Below are 13,876 nucleotides of genomic sequence, written 5' to 3' on the forward strand. Positions count from 1 at the left end.
CTCATAAATTGAGCCATAACGAGCTCCTCGTTTTCTTTCTGAGTTCTTTTCTGTGTTGAATCAGATATACCAAGAACATCCAAATTCCACAAATCAGCAATCGATTGATTATGCAAAAACATGGACGTTACCATCGATACCGCAATTTCGTTACTGTTTCTATCGACATTTAGGCGCGGTTCTCACTGGAGCAATACGATAAACGATGCGACAGGTGATTCGATAAGCAACCCGACCCTGATTCGACACGGCTCTCTTATAACCGTGCAAACGTAATGGAAGCAACTAATTCAGTGCACACTGAAGCGATCGCGATACTACATCGATAAATATCGAAATCGCGTCGGTTTGGGCGACACAGCTGCCGTGTCGCTTCAGCGACAGAAAGGTGATTGAGAATCAAATCGGAAAAAGTAGCATAGAATTTCGTAATTGATTGACAATTAAGCGCTTAATTTGGATATCGTATCGCTTCAGTATGCACTGGAGTGTTGCGAAGATAAAAGTTGCATCGGGCGATAAAAGATTGCTCATGTTGCATCGCTTGTCGTATCGCTCCAGTGAGAACCGCGCCTTAGGCGCGGTTCTCACTGGAGCGATATGATAAACGATGCGACAGATGATTCGATAAGCAACCCGACCCTGATTCGACACCGATCGCTCATAACCGTGCAAACGTAATGGAAGCAACTAATTCAGTGCACACTGAAGCGATCGCGATACTACACCGATAAATATCGAAATCGCGTCGGTTTGGGGGACACAGCTGCCAGGTCGCTTCAGCGACAGAAAGGTAATCAAATCGGAAAAAGTAGCATAGAATTTCGTAATTGAGTGACAATTAAGCGCTTGATTTGGATATCGTATCGCTTCAGTATGCACTGGAGTGTTGCGAAGATAAAAGTTGCATCGGGCGATAAAAGATTGCTCATGTTGCATCGCTTGTCGTATCGCTCCAGTGAGAATCGCGCCTAATGTATTTAACTGATAACGGTTTCCAGTGAACAATTTTCCGGCTATATCAGCACCAATAAGAATATCGATTGGTCCATCTCGACATTTCAATTGCAATAGAATGTAACTCGTCAATCCATGGGCCCTTACGAATAGAGGCCACATTGCTGCATATGATAGATTGGTCAAGTGCTTCGAAATTACAAGCATAATCATTCTTCAGTGTACTCATCCTGATGCCATAACATTTATGTTTGACAACATTGGTTTTTGATCCACCAAAAAGTGCGTGAATTATTTCTTCTTGTCGCAAACAATCGTAACCCATGTCTGCAGCTACTGCTTTTGTTATGTATGACTTCTGAGAACCAGTATCGATAATCACTCTTGCTAGCCTAGATTTCTTGGAACCTTTCAAGTTAACAACTGAAGTTGATAGGAAAACTTCAGAAGAATAAAGAAAGATAAGATAAATCATTCTCTACATTTGTGTGTTCTGCTCCAGAGGGTTTCGATTTGTGAACCTCGGGTTTTGAACACATAATGGCATGATGTCTTCCAGCACAGATGGTACATGTAACATTCACACGACAATTTTTGGAAATACTTATGTCCACATTTGAGGCATTGATAACAGCATGATTTTTCAATCAATTTCTTTTTACTGTCGAATAAAGTCCACTTCTTGGCCTCTGCACAAATTTCACTCTAGTGGTTTCCACTGCAGAAGTTACATTTGCTCTGTAACTTATTATTCATCAATCCAGACGCTGTTGGTAAAATCTGTTTGGAGACATGATTCTTCAATTTGTCTACTAATTTTCTACTTTCTGAGAAAACTACTCCTTTGCCATACTCGTATGAGATCCTCCGGAAGGAAGAATCAATTAGGGGATATAACATAGCAGCACAAGTATCTGAGGTAACAGTGAGTGTTTCTAAAGCACGTAACTGAGATTCAATTTTATCATATATATATATATATATATATATATATATACCTATAGCTCAAATTATTATTGCTGGAAATATTGCTCAAAACGATCTTGAGCAACTCACGTATAGAATTCTACCAAGAAATTGTTTCCTCCAAATCTATTCTTCAAACTATCGATTACCTTGGAATAATTTTCCGCACTTGGAGGGTAACTATCTATAAGTTGACGAGCCCTTGAGTTAGGTATCGTCGCCTGAATCAAATACTGGAACTTATCTTCCAAGGCAATGTCGCCATCATTGTCAATTCGTTGAAATTGACTCCAAAAAACAGCCAGTCTCTAATTTCACCACCAAATTTTTGACAACTTCAGTTTCCTAAGTGTCCCTTGGGAGCACTTGAAATATTGTCTGCAATAATTTCCATGTTCGAAAGTTCATCAGCCATAAGTTTTACTTCATAGTATTTTGTCGAATATTCATCAGCTGTTGATATTTCCAACTTCAAATCATCATCATTGTCTAGCAGAAAATCCACGAGTTGTTTGTGTAAATCCATCAAAATATCGATTTTTTGTTCGAGAAGATTGACTTTACTGAATATGCTACTTTATCCACATCTGGCTTGTTGAACAAATTCATGATATCATTGAAAACTTGGTCCTATGCATTTCGTTGAAACGCTAGTACATTTTTAACTTCTCCATAGTCTTTGTTGTCCTGTCACGATCGCCAAATGTTAAATATTCGAAAATCACCTACCCGGTGACTGAATATCTCAATGAAGGACTGAATAATATGGTGCAGTAGTAAAAAGTTTAATACAATTTTTATATCTTTTCACTAGACAAATTCTTATGACATTCAACTTCAATCGTATTTCAAAAATAACATTTTCACGTAACAATGAAAATGCAAAATATAACAATCTGCAACTGCAACAGGTGGTTTATTAAAAATAATTTGATAACTTTTTTTGAATAGAGGAGTACGGCCTTCTGCTTTCAGAATGAGTTTGATGAAGGAAAAATTAATCGAATTAGAGACGCTTATAGGTTGTCGGGAGTTTCAACTTTTTTTGATGTTGAAGTTTTGTACTAGTTTTGCACCGAAATGTACCGTTGGAAAAAAGTTTTGTACCCCTAATTAAAATGATGAAAATACGGTTTTCAGTTTGGGGAGGCCGTAGACATGCTCACCCCCCACTTTTGAAATTGCAAATTTTTTATATCTCAAAATTTTGTACTAGTTTTCTACCGAAATGTACCCTCAAGATTCAATTTTTGTACCCTAAGATTAAGGGGTGTTTCAAATTGGGGGGGCTGAAGACTTGTTTTGTGAAATAATGAAGTTTCGATTTCGAAAACAAGCTGAAACATGTGTAGGGGAGACTAGGGAGCATTGATACATGGGGAGACTTGATACAGGCTTATATCCGCGATCTGTAGCCGTTTTCAAAAGTATTATACTAGTGAACACTATTCTTTGGCAGAGGGCATTGCGTGACGTTAATCTGTAGGTCTAACAGTAGTTTGTTTTTGAAATATTCAACGAAGAGTGTTTCGAGGTGAGAAATTGTAAGTTTTTACTCAAGTTACCTAAGGGTTTTATGATCAGGCATTAATTATTCGGCATAAACAAACATTTCACTGGGAAATATGCATAAAACTACTCAATTTACAGTTTTATTCGCTTTTCAAAATATATGGGTATAAGATGAAAACATAAATCACTTTAAAAATTGCTTTCAGGGAGGTTTGAGACATTTGTCGTGGGGAGGCCTGATACATGTATAATCTTAAAAAATATTCCGTAGCTAGTTGGATAGGCCTACATGAAGGCGTCTTCACCATCCAACATATCAAAGGGATTTTTAAAAACCGTACAATCCCCATGTATTTAACGAGGCCGACTTTTCTTGTGTGGAAGTGACTAACTGACAATTTCCTGATTTTTCTACACCTATAGGACCAAAGCAAGCCAGTATCATTGCTGACCTACCTACTGAGCTGAATAATCCTCTCGATTACTCTCCCAGTACATCGTATCAATCCTCCCATATGTGGGGAGGCTTGAGACAGTTTGCATGTTTTTGTGTTCAACGTTCTGTACAGAATAAGATGTTTATGTTTTGCGACTTCTATATTTATTTTGTTGAACGATTAATTGAAGAATTATATAATATAAGAAAAGTCCTGCTTCTTCATATAATTCCGTTTCCAGAATGAAAATTCCAAAAAACGTATCAACCCTCCCCAGTCTCCCCTACTAGTTTTGTACCGAAAAGGAGTTGAAAAAAAGTTTTGTACCCTAATTAAAATGAAGAAAATACGGAGTTCAGTTCGCGGTAACAATTGACATGCTCATCCCCTCCCGATTTTGAAATTGCAAATTATTTTTCTTTCAACTTTTTGTACTAGTTTTGTACCGAAATGTACTCAAAAGAAAAATTTTTGTACCCTAAGATTACGGGGTCTTAGGAGGGTTTTGAATTGGGGGCCTGGAGACATGATTTCGAAATAATGAGATTTCGGTTTCCGAAACAAGCTGTAACATGTTTATTAGTTTTGTACCGAAATGTACCGTTGAAAAAAGTTTTGTACCCTTATTAAAATGAAGAAAATACGGAATTCAGTTTGGGGAAACTGTAGACATGCTCACCCCCAATTTTTTTTATTTCAAAGTTTTGTACCGAAATGTACCGTCAAGAAAAAGTTCTGTAATCTAAGATTGAGAGGTTATAGGCCATTCTACGAGAAAAATGAAAATCTTCAATTTTCTGATATCAGTTGAATCTATACTAATAATATGAAAACACATTGACGTCTTTTTTCTCTAAATCGTTTATCATATTCTTACACAGACTCCAACCACTAGAGATAAAACACGAACAATCAACATACTATCAACATTGTTGATACTATGGTATGCTCTTTTTTCTTCTTAAAGACTTTCTAATTCACAGAAAACGCTAACACATGGCGAAACAGTAAATAGGTTCTTTCGAAAGATTGATAATCTTCAGCAATATTGGGGTACTCAATTTATCAACAGAATATTTCAGATGTCCCTTCTGTCATTTGACCATTTCTGGAGTAGTATTCAATCATAAAAGCTTTTTGCTTTTGTACATTCCGGTACAAAACTTCGAAAGAGAAAAAATTTTAATGAAATGAAAGTTTTAGCGGCATACAGACAGGAATTGAATTCTGAAAAAGTACCACCCAGAGCAGGATTCGAACCTACGACCCCCCGATTACCGGTCAGGTACTCTCCCAACTGAGGTACCCGGGCTGACGTGAGGATCCATATGCATTGTCTGGAAACCACTATCTTCAGAATTCACGTGTTAGTATTATCACTTCCGAACTCCGGCGTTCGAAAGCGATTGGAAATGTTATAGGTGGAGGGGATACACATTCGCTTTCAATGATCTTTGGGATTCTACATATCCATTTCCCAGTGCCTCGTCGACATATAGCGACATCAGCGGGGATCGGATGCGAACCTCCGATCATTTCATTTCATTATATTTTCAGACAAAAACTATCATCACAAAAATTTTAATTTTCAATAGTGGGGGGTGAGTATGCGAACATCCCCTCCGAACTGAAATACGTATTTTCGTCATTTCAATTAGGGGTACAAAACTTTTTTCAACGGTACATTTCGGTACAGAGCTTTAGCGTTAAACAAGTGCAAAATTGATTACTTTTTTCAACGTCGCGTCACCATGTATTCTTTTCTGATTTTAGGTTAATCAAATTCCACTTTATCAAGAAGAAAATTATGATTTGTGCAGAAGGGAGATAAATCTAGGGACGGAGGATTGTCTCACAATTAATTTCGTTTTTACAACTCTACATATCGGTACCAAACTAGTACACATGTTTCAGTTTGTTTCGAGAACCAAAATCTTATTACTTCGAAAAGATGTCTCCATCCCTGGAATTCTCGTAGGACCCCCAAATCTCAGAGTACAAAACTTTTATTGACGATACAAAACCAGTACGAAATTTTTACATAGAGAAAATTTTCATTTTCAAAGTGGGGTGTACTTGCCTATAGCCGCTTGTTAAAAATGATAGTTCACTCATTCTATTTGAGTCTACAAAATTTTTTATCGAAGGTACATTTCAGTATCGAAAAAGTTCAAAACCAATATCCCATATTCCTTGGTGTAAAAAAAACACCCCTGAAGCCTCAGTACTTTATATGGATAACTTCTTTAAACCCTTTGGCGTTCACCATCTTAATGAGGAGAAAATAATTGTATGCCTTATTTTTGGTGAGAACTTTATTTATTCAATCAGACTGCAAAAACACGTCTGCTCGACTAGTTTCGGTGAGTTAACACATCACCATCTTCGGGAGCCAAGTAACAAGACGACTGCAACGAAAGGAAGAGAAAAATTCGTGGAAAAATATCGGAAATATATGAGTTCAACTTACGATGCAGCAATCCTGTCATACATATTTGTCAACATATAAAATATAATATAATAGATATAAAACTAGAATTCAAGTCAAAAACATTGAAAATTTAAAAAGGATTTTCAAGTGAAGTGAATATATAAACAAAACAAAACAATAAAGCTACAGCAAGCAGGTACACCGCCGTCAAGACAGCTGACAGATTGACAGAAGGGATCGACTCGCAGTCAGCACATAGGCGGCGCCGCAGAAGGATGAAAGAGCAACTCCTTCAGTCCTCGGATGTCAAAATCCTCTCCACATTTGGGTCCCTCTTAGGTACATCAAAGAGGCGGGGGAAAACGTGTGTGGACAATGAATTGAGAGTAACCATAGACACATCGTCGATGTGGCAGAAAATCTCTATCTCCTCCAACACGGACTGTCTCAAACCGAAGGCAGACGGGTGGATGATTCTGGCGTCCTTTTCCGGGTCGAAGGGATGGTTGTTTAATCTCAAATGCCTGCCAAAGATAGACTTGTCGCAGTTGTCCCTTTTCTGACTTCGAAGATGTTCGTTTATTCGTTGTTGTAGAGTTCTACCCGTTCTGCCGATGTAAACCACGTTACAATTAGGGTCTCCGCAGGTCAATTTATAAACGCCGCTCCGTTGCAACAGTGGTACACTATCCTTGTTGTGCACCAGAAGACTGTACAGGGTATTGGGGGACTTAAAGGCCACTCTGATGTCGTGGTTGTGGAAAACATTTCCCAATCGAGTAGACAACGGCCCGATGTAAGAAAGCCTCATGTATTTAGTATTGGGCGTATGCTGTTGGAGGATCGAAGCCTCGTTGTTCAGGCGTTTTATGTCTTCTTTTCTTACCAAAGAATCGACCCATCCCACGTCGTATCCATTACGGACCGCCATATGTCTGATAATGTTTAGTTCAGACTGGAAATCCTCGCTTGAGAGCGGCGTGGTAAACAGTCGGTGTACTAAGAACCTTAGTCCTGAAAGGCGCTGGCTTAAATGGTGGGACGAACTGAAGCTGATAATGTGGTCAGTCTGTGTCGGCTTCAGATGAATACTGAATGATATTCTGTTGTTCAGACGTTTCAGTTTTAGGTCTAGGAAAGGTATTTCGGAGTCTTCTTCCAATTCCATAGTAAAGTTGATATTCAGCTGTTCAATTCATCGCGATCACCTGTCCAGCAAACTATCACTTCACACGACAAGATGAAAGATGCTGTCGCAGTGTTCGCTGTCTAAAGGTGATGTATATAGGATGTGTTTGAACAGAAGCATTGTCTGAGACAAAGGAATACTCGTGAATAGGTTGGAAACATCGACGTGATAGTTTGCTGGACAGGTGATCGCGATGAATTAAACAGCTTTCTATGTTGGCTTAATAGTTCACATCTGAATATCAACTTTACTATGGAATTGGAAGAAGACTCCGAAATACCTTTCCTAGACCTAAAACTGAAACGTCTGAACAACAGAATATCATTCAGTATTCATCGGAAGCCGACACTGACTGACCACATTATCAGCTTCAGTTCGTCCCACCATTTAAGCCAGCGCCTTTCAGGACTAAAGTTCTTGGTACACCTGTACGACTGTTTACCACGCCGCTCTCAAGCGAGGATTTCCAGTCTGAACTAAACATTATCAGACATATGGCGGTCCGTAATGTATACGACGTGGGATGGGTTGTAAGATTTTTGCATGTGTTTTTTGTTGTTGTTATTTCTTGTGATTAGTCGATAGGTTGGTTTTCGTCATTCAATTATCCATAAGGAAAAATCTTTGAAAGACTATGCAGGGCAGGTTTTCAACTAGAAGGGAGATAATCATCAGGTCATCATCAGTGGAATAATCTCCGAATGGTGGTTAACCTTAGTTAGGTGGCGACGACGAAAGTTCACCATAGTGCGGGTAAGCAACCGGAAATCACGCAATATTTGAAAATTATCAAGAACTCCAAGATTCTTCCGCTCGTTAAATAAAAAAGTTAAGTAAATTTTGCGAAGAAATATAAGGCTGTTATTCAACCTAATATTTGGACTTGTGCGTACGAGGGTACTTTGAACTAACCTCTTTAGTGCAGAAAATAGAACGATGTCGGTCCGTATATAAGACTCGAAATCATCATCATTAGAACGCGATGGTTCAGTTTAGAATGGTTCTTCGATAGATGCGAGTGGAGGGTATCCAGAAGAGATTAGAGACGACGGGACATGAACTGTCCACCATTTACCTTTGCCATCAAGAAAAAATAGAATAAGTTAATTATACTGCAATACTGCGATTGATCAGTAGAGAGTATACGGTGTTTAAAACTTATGGGAGAAGAATAAGGGCGAATAAATGCCAGCAAATATGACGTCGAAAGTACGATACTAAAACCATTCAGAGAACCATCTCCATAGTTATCCCTAATTTTGATAGTGTTACCATACTGGACTGAGGGACATTCTTCTTGTTCTTCTTCTACGTGCGGTGCCCCACTTGGCAGAACTGAGGCCTCGTGACCCATTGTTCATCCGCTTGTAGTTGGAGAGGCTCAAACCCTGAGACACGAGGACAAAAACGCCACAAGTCGACAGAGAGGAGTCCCTCTCACCATAGGAGTTACGGTTGTTGTGCTTTCTAGGCGTGTTATCCTCAAGTCCTCAAGGTTGCTGCAGAAGAACAGAATGTGTTCGACCGTTTCATCCGTGCACCAGCGGCACATGGAACAGCTAGCCAGTCCCATTTTATTTAAGTGTTTATTAAACAAATGGCCAGTCATTGCTCCAGTCACTAGACTCAGTTGTTTCCTCTCAAGAGCTAAGAGTTTTTTGACCTCAGGCATAGAGGATGGTCTCTCAACGAGAAGCCTCGACTGCCTGAGACCACCTCTGAGGCTCCATTCAGACGAAAATTTTCTATCTAGCTATCTATTAAAGAATTTCTTGACAGATGTTCGACAGATAGGCAGCGCCGGTCCCGGACCAACAAGAGCTGAGCGGGTTCCCCGCTTTGCAAGTATTTCTGCCTTCTCGTTTCCCGGAAGTCCTGCGTGCGCTGGACAGCAGATAACTTTCACAATGTTATCATAGCCTCCTTGCATTCCTCTACTAGGTGTGAGTTAACCCTTTTCTCAGAAAGGGATTTCAGGATTCCTTGACTATCACAACAAATATAGATGTGTTTGCCGGAGTACCCTCTGCGGATATTCTCCAGTATGCAGGCCAAAACAGCATACAGTTCAGCCTGAACTATGGAACAATCCTTCCCTAGGGGGATGGATAGATTGAAACGAAGTCCCACAATTCCTACTTCAGTCCCTGTCTGCATCACAGAGCCATCGGTGAACCAAGTGGGACTTTCAGGCTCAAGAAACCTGTTTGGTGTAAACTGTAGACCATAGGTCCCTGTCAGGAATAATTACCCTGTAGGGGTCGGAAAAGTAGAAGCTGGTGCTCTCGGGGTCCCCTCTATGGAGAAGGGATGCGTTGGCATCCTTCACTATCTTAAGATGCCCTGTGTGCTCCCTGAACAGTCCTCTGTCGCACCATTGCCCATGTTCCCAAACTTTAGGAGCTGTCTTCATAGCCACCTCTGTAACTACAAGGTGTAAAGGAGGCAAACTTAGTTGCCGTAGGGGTGGATCTCAGAGCGCCTGTGACGGTAAGGCATGCGTTCCTCTGACATCTAGTCATAATGGTGCGGCTGCAGTTCTTTCCCATGAAAGTCCACCACCAGAGATGCGTAGGTAAGGATAGGCCTCAGCACTACAGTGAACAACCAGTGCATAATGTGTGGTTTGCAGCCCCATTCCTTACCAAGCACTGTGCCACCTGCAGAGAGTATCTTCCTTAGCCGATTGGCTTCAGGGGCACCCTCTATGTCGCTACAAAAGCGCCTACACGATTCACGCATGGACATTCTTATGAGTCCTTTGTATCTCTTTAGGGCCGATTTGTAATCATTTCAAGGCCTGATCTTATTGCCCCGTTAAAGAGATGCCTGCTAGTAAGTCTAGCATCGGTAAGCTGTCAGCAGCAGTTTCCAATTCTCTTGTGGTCTTTGGTATAAGGTTCTCCTGTCCCAGGTTGTCAGATAATCAAGTAATTGGACCAATCTGTTCTTCTCAGAATCCTGAAAATTTCTGGATCCTTTACAATTAAGTTTCCTTTGATAGTGAAACAGATGTGTCAGTGGTCTGATCTGAGAGATCACTTCCGTTGCTACACGCCAATTCTCAATGAAGTCAGCGATGGAACTGATACACAAAGTTATGTCGAGCACCTCCCTTCTACTCGAATTAACGAAGGTCGGCTGATCATCCCTATAGAGTAGGTGTTAAGGATCAATAATTAATATATTCGCATCCACAGATCCGTCACAGTAAAAATGCATTTATTTTATATTTCCATCACGCATGCAGCGAAAGAATCTCGACATATGTTGACGGAGATTGAGATAATGTGAATTAAGCAGATTGTATTCGACTTTGACAACGAATAAATATCATTGTTAATTAAAAAGTCTTTCTTCCTGCTTTCCAAGAAATTACGATCTAATAAACAACTTATACAGTCCACTTCTCCCTGAAAATGGATGATAAATAAAGTCCATTGCTAACAGTAGATTCAGACTTGTTGGATACAGAAAGTCAATTAGCGCCTCACCCCTCGGGTTGACTTCATTGCTACCCCACAAAATGTGATGGGCATTAGCGTCACACCCAACGAGCAAGGGCCATCCCTTCCGTTGATATAATTTGACCAGCACCTCCAATTTCCTTGATGACGGTGGGTCCGGGGAGTCGTAGCGAAGGTATGCCGAACACACCGCTAAATTCTCCAGCGGTCTAGAGTCTGAACCGCTACCAGATCTCTGAAACAGACACTTTTTAGTAATTGAGCCCTCAAATCAGTGGAAGCAAGTATACACGCCCTCAGACTCGTATTCTTGGGCGAGCAGAAGAGCCTACCACCTTTGAAAGAAAGGCCCCTCACCTCGCCACCCCTAATCCAGGGTTCCTGAATCACAGTTACAAATGTGTGGAACTTTGCCAGCCGCAACAGAATATTGATTGCCGCTATGCAGTGCTGCAAGTTTATTTGCGTGACGTATATGTCAGCAGCCATGAGGAGCAATATTTGTCCTCAGTTAGCTGATTGTCACTTAAGGATTTGCTGGTGCTTTGGCCCGCTCAGTTCCCCCTCCTCCGGCCCCCTGCCCGCCGGTCGCCTTAGATTCACGTAGGGCAACGGGAGACACGGGAGCGGCGGGAGCCCTCGCAGAGTACACCTCCATCTCCGACTGGCTAGTCGGGTTAAAGGATTTCTCCTCTGGAGTAAAGATATTCCTCCTCCTCGGCGCTTGGCCCCGTTGTTGGAGCTGCCTGTCGAAGAGACTGGAGCATCCGTAACCCGGTCTGGGCCTTGGATGAGCTTGAATGTGCCACATTCCAATCACAACTTGGAATTTGTAGGCCTTCAGGACCCCGAGAGACGCCTTGTCTATACCAAGAATGACTTGCGCCAGTTCAGGCTTGTCAATACTGTTATAGACCCTCCAGCCCCTGGTTTTGAAGGCCGGAGTTGACATCTCTATTCGCCTGAGAATCAGTCCCGTAGGCGTGGAGCTCTGAGCTCCCCTCACCCACAGACTCACTCTCGTCAATCTTTCCAGGTCCCCCATCTCAATCATCTCGAGGCGGAGTCCCTTCGGAAGCTTCAGCTTCGACAGACTACCCTGTAGCCAGTTTCTGCTGAAGGTACCTACACAAGAGGTTATGATTGCCCCCTGGTGGTTGAGTTCAACATTTCTGAACGTCAGGTAGGGCTGGCCGGTCTGGATCTTGTACATCGCGGAAGCCACCGCCAGCTCCACAGTGCCGAATACCCCCTTGGAGAGTGCCCTTTTTGGGCAGCCCTCGTGAACAAAATCTACCTTCAGGGGAAAACTTGCTACCTCATTGTAAGAGTGCCTGTTCGGAAGGTTATTGGCCTTCTCCGCTGGCCGCTCGCATGAGGGTGGTATATTGGATTCGGGGGCGTCCCTTTTAGAGCCACCTACCCGTAGAAGAGGAGAGTTCCCGGCAGCAGACCCTCCAGTCGCTTGACCGGCCGAGTCTGCGCGAGCCATTCTCGATCTTCTTCTTTTCCGCTCCGACGGCGGTCGATGAAGGCCCGGTTTTGAGTCCCCTTCATTGACTGAAGGGTCCTCTTAGGGTGCCTTTGTTGGTTTCTTACTATGAGCCCCTCCAGTTAGGGCCCTCGGTGTCAGGCTGCAGTGCAACCTGAGGGGTTTGTTTTTTCGTTTGACTATCCATATAGTTCCCACGAGTAACGAAGAAACAAAAGTCGCCCTCGGCAGAGCTTCGATACCGAGGGGAGGTCTATTTACACACTCCACTCGATGCAATTCAGCACTGGACACGATTTCTTACATCACGGCTTGGGGGTCAGTCTTAGTTTTCACCGCTCAACTTGGACCTTATCGACATGGGAGACCCCACCAGAACAGTGTTCCGTCGACATCGCTCCAAGAATCATCACATTTTACTTAAGTTCTCACACCAACGTCAAGGTGCCGACCATTCGTGAGAGACTGAGGGACAAATCCGGTAAACGATGCGCCAGTAATGTGCCGCGTCAACAAAGTCGAACTGAGTGAGCGGTGTTTCATGTACCAGATTATTGTAAAGGTGGGTACAGACATGCTCCGAATACCGCCGCGAACCGCGTCACGTTCACCGACGCGATCAAAAAAAGAAGTTGGCGACGATGTTGCAGGGTTCGTTGAGAAAATTTCACCGTTCCGAACTCCGCACTATACATTTTGTAGTTCCATCAGTAATTGAGTAGAATGTACAGGGTGCGGCACGGAGGATGGATGGTTCTAAAAAAATAATAAAAGCGTTAATTTTTACTCAAAAACACATTTATTGACGGAATCAGATTCTCAAGGAAATAGCATTTGAGACAGTCAAGTGTGGAAAATCACATCAGGCATGTGGTGGCCGAAATCGGTGATGCAGTGCTGGGGGCGCTCTTGGAAGTTCGCGTAGACTCTCTCCAAGATCGCTCTCTCAACTTGGGCAACTTCCACGCGAATAGCCCTTTTCAATTCGTCCAGAGTTCGGGGCTTGGTCTCGTATACTCTAGCCTTGAGGTGTCCCCATAAGAAAAAACCGCATATGGATAAATCTGGGGACCGGGGAGGCCAATGAACATCTTTTTTTTTTTTTTTTTTTTTTTTTGTGGTGTAGCAGGGGGAAAATCTGCAAGATGGACGAACCACCCTCATCTCCTGAGGGGGAACAGTGTGGGGTTTCTCACTCTCCTGAGCTCGAGACCCACTAAAAACCCTACTGCTTCTTGAATTTTGGTTCCGGGCATTTGCCTATAAACCGTTCATCTCTTGGTCGGTTTTCTTCTCGCACACTATCTTGCTGGGATTTATGTGTTTATCCTCTATTGGATTAACACTTTATTGAATTTTTCAATAAGTTTCTGTTGTTATTTTAACCTCTTTTTAATTGATCTCTTGGTCTCCTTCGGTAAATTC

General features: G+C 42.1%; 1 protein-coding gene across 1 annotated transcript in view; it reads left to right on the forward strand.

Annotated features, from left to right (window-relative positions):
• LOC123317179 overlaps positions 1–13,876 on the forward strand; it is a 35,996-nt gene that overhangs the window by 12,713 nt on the left and 9,407 nt on the right. The window lies entirely within an intron of this gene.

The sequence above is a fragment of the Coccinella septempunctata genome, chromosome 7 (genome assembly GCF_907165205.1).
Source record: "Coccinella septempunctata chromosome 7, icCocSept1.1, whole genome shotgun sequence".
Lineage (NCBI taxonomy): Eukaryota > Metazoa > Arthropoda > Insecta > Coleoptera > Coccinellidae > Coccinella > Coccinella septempunctata.